The 5811-nt window shown below is 45.3% G+C and overlaps 1 non-coding gene across 1 annotated transcript; it reads right to left on the bottom strand.

The window, feature by feature from the left end:
- Positions 1-5458: 5458 nt before the first annotated feature.
- On the bottom strand, positions 5459-5593 carry LOC123462583. Its single transcript, XR_006638381.1, has one exon. It is a non-coding gene; the product is annotated as a small nucleolar RNA SNORA70 (small nucleolar RNA).
- Between the last annotated feature and the right edge of the window lie 218 nt (positions 5594-5811).

Genomic DNA, 5811 nt, shown 5'->3' with positions numbered 1-5811 from the left:
CCTTGCCATGTAGGTACAAGTACCTGAGTTCAGATCCCCAGATTCCACATGAAGACGGATGCTGTTGTTGTAGCATCTGTGGTACCAGATTGCCTGGACAAGAGGAGTGGTGGGGATTGGAGAATTACAGGAGAGAGTGCAGGCCAGCTAGCCTAGCAAAACCCAGAAGTGAAAACGAGACCCTGCCTTGAACAAGATGAAGGTGAGGACCTGAATCTAAACGTGTCCTCTGACTTCCACACATGTGCTGAACTGTGCATGTGTACCCACTCACACACACACACACACACATCAAAAATAAAGTGAGGGCTGGAGAGATGGTTTAGCGGTTAAGTGCTTGCTTGTGAAGCCTAAGGACCCCGGTTCGAGGCTCGGTTCCCCAGATCCCACGTTAGCCAGATGCACAAGGGGGCGCACGCGTCTGGAGTTCGTTTGCAGAGGCTGGAGGCCCTGGCGCGCCCATTCTCTTTCTCTCCCTCTATCTGTCTTTCTCTCTGTGTCTGTTGCTCTCAAATAAATAAATAAATAAAATTAAAAAAAAATAAAGCGAGACAGGGGTATGAGCAAACATGCATTTATCTATTTTTGTTAATGATTTAGGAAAACCTTAATTGAAACTGTATCAGGGTCTCACTCCAGCCCAAGCTGACCTGGAACTCATTCTGTAGTCTAGGCTGATCTCAAACTCATAGCAATCCTTTTACATCAGCTTCCTAAGTGCTGGTAAAGGAGAACTAGGAGCAAGGTAGCTTTTTATAGGCAGTTAGCCAGAAACAAGGCTCAAGGGCAAGGAGATGCCACCAGGTTTTCCTTGGCAAAACTAGACCATAGGGGCTGGAGAGATGGCTTAGTGGTTAAGGTGCTTGCCTGTGAAGCCTGAGGACCCATGTTTGACTCTCCAGGTCTCACATAAGCCAGATACACAAAGGTGAGGCAAGAACAAGGCCACATGTGCCCACTAGGTGGTGCAAGCATCTGGATTTTGATTGCAGTGGCTGAGGCCCTGGTGTGCCAATTCTCTCTCTCTCTCTCTCAAAGAAAAATAAATAAATAAAAACACAAAAAAATTAAAACGAGAGTTCTGGGTCTGATCCAGTCTCATCCAAGATGCTGCCAGAAATGCTTCCCAGCAGGAACTTCCTGCCTCTTCCCCCATCCAGCACACCTAGGTGAGCTGGCTTCTCTGAGTCAGCCCCTTGAATCCATGACCCAATCCCGTCTTGTCTCCTCCACTAACGCACCTGAGTCTGATAACAAGGCTCATCCTAGCTGGAAGCCCGATCTGTACAAATGAGACTAACCAGGCTGGGGAGATGGCTTAGCGGTTAAGTGCTTGCCTGTGAAGCCTAAGGATCCTGGTTCAAGGCTCGATTCCATAGGATCCACATAAGCCAGATGCACAAGGGGGTGCATGTGTCTGAGTTCGTTTGCAGTGGCTGGAGGTTCTGATGTGCCCATTCTCTCTATCTCTCTCTGCCTCTTTCTCCCTCTGTCACTCATAAATAAATAAACATAAACAAAAAATTTTAGGAAAAAAAAAATAAAGGAGACTAACCACATGAACAAAAGCTCTTTTTTCCTTCCTGGTAGTTCACCTAAACGTCATTGCAGAACTCTGTCTCTCCTCAGAGCACTTCTCTCAGCCTGGATATTTTCCTGCTTGCTTTCTACGTGCATCTTGCTTTGGGATGCTTTCTCACATTGTTACATGATCTTTGGTCTCTGAGTCCTTCACTGTTTCTTAATATTACTCTCTCCTTTTTTTTATGTGAAGGGGGTATTTTCTGTCTTATGTTTTGCCTTCCATGGGCAGGTGAATGTGCCTCTTCCAGAGATTTCTCTGGGATGGAGGGTCTCTCCATCCCCCCTCTCCCTTTCCAGCCAGGCAAGGAGGAGCATTGTCCTCTGGCTTCAGTCTTTCAGCTAGCCTCCTCCCTGGATCTAATTCCCCCTACAATAAACCTCATAATTTCTCCCTAAATAATCTTAATAATTCATAATTTTTCCTTCTTGAGTCCATTTTCTCAATTCTTTGTTAAAATGGAAGAGAACACAAATGTTGGCGTTCACCGGCCTGGAAGTACTCCCATACCCCAAGATCCTATAGTACTGGGGTTACATGTGTAAGCCATCACATTCCACCCATTTTTTTAAAGAATACATTTAAGATTTTATTTTATTTATTTATTTATTAGAGACAGAGAGAGGAAGAGGGAGAGAGAAAGAGAGATGGAGAATGGGCACACCAGGGCCTCTAGCCACTGTAAATGAACTCTAGACGCATGTGCCACCATGTGCATCTGGCTTATGTGGGACCTGGAGAATCGAACCTAGGTCCTTAGGCTTCACAGGTATGCACTTTAACTGCTAATCCATCTCTCTAGCTCCCATTTTATTTATTTATCTATTTATTTTTTGAGGTAGGGTCTCACTCTAGCCCAGGCTGGCCAGGAATTCACTATGTAGTCTTAGGATGGCCTTGAACTCATGGTGATCCTCCTACCTCTGCCTCCCAAGTGCTGGGATTAAAGACATATACCAGCATGCCTGGCCCCACTTTATTTTTTAACTTTTATTTATTTTTAAACTGTTATTACTAATTTACTATATATAGAGAGAATGATTGAGTATGGGCATGTCAGGGCCTCCTGACACTGCAAATGAACTCTAGATGCATGCCCTACTTTATGCATCTGGCTTTTTGTGGCCACTATAAAATTTAATCCAGGCTGTCAGGCTTTGCAAACAAGCACTGTTAACCACTGAGCCATCTCCCCAGTTTGATACCATTCTTTTTTAAATTTTTATTTATTTATCTATTTGAGAGTGACAGAGAGAGAAAGAGGCAGATAGATAGAGAATGGGCACGCCAGGGCCTCTAGACACTGCAAACGAACTCCAGACGCGTGCACCTCCTTTGTGCATCTGGCTAACGTGGGTCCTGGGGAATCGAGCCTCGAACCGGGGTCCTTAGGCTTGACAGGCAAGCGCTTAACCGCTAAGCCATCTCTCCAGCCCATATCATTCTTTTTTATATGTTTATTCTGACTTTTTATTTATTAGAGACAGAGAGAGAGAAGGAGAAAATGAGTGCGCCAGTGCCTCTAGCCAGTGCAAACGAACTCCAGATGAACGCACCACCATGTACATCTGGCTTATGTGGGACCTTGGTCCTTAGGCGTCACAAGCAAGGGTCTTAACCACTAAGCAATCTCTCTAGCCCATCGTTCTTATTTAATCTTAAATTAATCCATGTTGAAAACATATTCCAATCTTATCTGGTAAACCAGAAATAATTGAAGTCTAGGGCTGGAGAGATGGCATAGCGGTGAAGCGCTTGCCTATGAAGCCTAAGGACCCCGGTTCGAGGCTCGATTCCCCAGGACCCACGTTAGCCAGATGCACAAAGGGGGCACACGCATCTGGAGTTTGTTTGCAGTGGCTAGAAGCCCTGGCATGCCCATTCTCAATCTCTCTCTGCCTCTTTCTCTCTCTGTCACTCTCAAATAAATGAATAAAAATCTAAAAAAAAAAAAAAATTGAAGGCTAATTCTTTTTCTGTTGCTTTGTTTTTGTTTTTCCAGTTAGACTCTCACTTTCTAGCCCAGGCTGACCTGGAACTCACTATGTAGTCTCTAGATGGCTTTGAACTAACAGTGATCCACCTACCTCTGCCTCCTGAGTGCTGGGATTAAAGGTATGTGCCACCACACCCTGCTTCTAATTCTTTTTAAGAAATTTTTTTTACTTATATGTGAGAGAGAATGAATATGGGTGTGCCAGGGCTCCTAGCCACTGCAAATGAATTCCAGATCCATGTACCACCTTTTGCATCTGGCTCACTCCTGGGGAATCAAACCTAGATCCTTAGGTTTTACAGGCAAGCACCTTAACCGCTAAACCAGCTCTTCAGCCCCTTATTCTTTTTTCAGAGTTGTGATGGTTAATGTTTCCAACTTGACAGGACCTAGGATCTTTTGGAGACAAATACCTGGGTATGTCTGTGAGGGAGTTTCTAGGTTAGGTTGAGGTGGGAAGACCCACTTGAACTGTGGGCAGCACTATTCCATGGGCTGAGGTACCCTTGTAGAATACAAAAAGAAAGTAAGCCTTAGTTACTGTCTGCTTCTGGACTCTAGACACATTGTGACCAGCCACTTCCCACCTTCCCACCAAACTGCAAGCTGAAATAAGCCCTTCCTCTCTTAAATTGCTTCTCTTTTTTTTGGGGGGGTGGTGGTGGTGTGGTTGTTTGAGGTAGGGTCATTCATTCTCGTTCTAGCCCAGACTGACTTGGAACCCACCCTGTAGTCCCAGGCTGTCCTCAAACACACAGTGAGTCTCCCACCTCTGCCTCTTGAGTGCTGGGATTCAAGATGCGCATCACCACACCAGGCTGCAGCTCTAGCTTTAAAAAAAATATATATAGTTGGGCTGGAGAGATGGCTTAGCAGTTAAGTGCTTGCCCATGAAGCCTAAGGATGCTGGTTCAAGGCTCGATTCCCCAGGACCCACGTTAGCCAGATGCACAAGGGGGCGCACGCGTCTGGAGTTCATTTGCAGTGGCTGGAGGCCCTAGTGTGCCCATTCTCTCTCTCTCTCTATACCTCTTTCTCTCTGTGTCGCTCTCAAATAAATAAAAATTTAAAAAATATATTTTATTTTTATTTATTTGAAAGAGAGAGAGAGAGAGGCATATAGTGAGAGAAAATGGGCACACCAGGGCCTCTAGTCACTGCAAACGAAGTCCAGATGCATGTGCAACCTTGTGCATCTGGCTTTACGTGGGTCCTGAGGAATGGGACCTGGATCCTTTGGCTTTGCAGGCCACCAAGTCATCTCTCCAGCCCAGCTCTGTTTTTTGGTTTTTTTTTTTAATATATATATGCAAACTGATGATTCTATTTTTGTTTCACACATAAGTAATAGAAAATGTTATTTTCAGTGGTTGTGAAAAGCAACATAGTACGAACAACTTCACTGTTACAATCAGAATTAAGACAGTGGATAGTGTTTTGTTGGCTTGTTTTTTTCTTTCTTTTTGTATTGTGAGATTTATAGCATGAACATGGTGGGTAAGACTGAGCAGTGGGAGCTCATGAGCGCAGAGCTCACCTCTTGTCCAGGGGACCATGACTGGGGACGTATTTGATGCCACAGCCATCAGGGATGAGTGCTTCTCAGCTATCACATCTTCAAAGTTATCTGCGTTGAACTTGGAGAAGCCCCACTTCTTTGAGATGAGGATCTTCTGGCGGCCAGGAAACTTGAACTTGGCTCTGCACAGAGCCTCAATCCCAAACTCTTTATTCTGCAGCTTGGTGCGGATGGACATGATAACCTGGCCAATATGAACCCTGGCCACTGTGCCCTGGAGCTTCCCAAAAGCACTTCACCTGCCTGTCTGGAACCTAGATTGGGAATAGCATGAGATCAGAAATATGGAGATCCACCAGAAAACTGTCTCCAAGGTCTCTTAGGGCAACCTGTACAAGCAACAGGTTACATACACCACCAAGGAGACTGCTGTTTGCAGCCATTACACACCGGGCCACCATTAGGAAAGGAACCTGGTTGGCTTAATTAGCTACAGAGATGGTCTTTCTTTCTTTCTTTCTTTCTTTCTTTCTTTCTTTTTTTTTTTTTTGTTTTCGAGGTGGGGTCTCACTCTAGCCCAGGCTGACCTGGAATTCACTATGGAGTCTCAGGGTGGCCTCGAACTCACGGCGATCCTCCTACCTCTGCCTCCTGAGTGCTGGGATTAAAGGCGTGTGCCACCATGCCCGGCTGAGATGGTGTTTCTTTAGATGG

This window comes from Jaculus jaculus, chromosome 7 (genome assembly GCF_020740685.1).
Source record: "Jaculus jaculus isolate mJacJac1 chromosome 7, mJacJac1.mat.Y.cur, whole genome shotgun sequence".
NCBI lineage: Eukaryota > Metazoa > Chordata > Mammalia > Rodentia > Dipodidae > Jaculus > Jaculus jaculus.
Note: the sequence above shows the minus strand (reverse complement) of the source record. Positions and strands in the feature narration are given on the sequence as shown.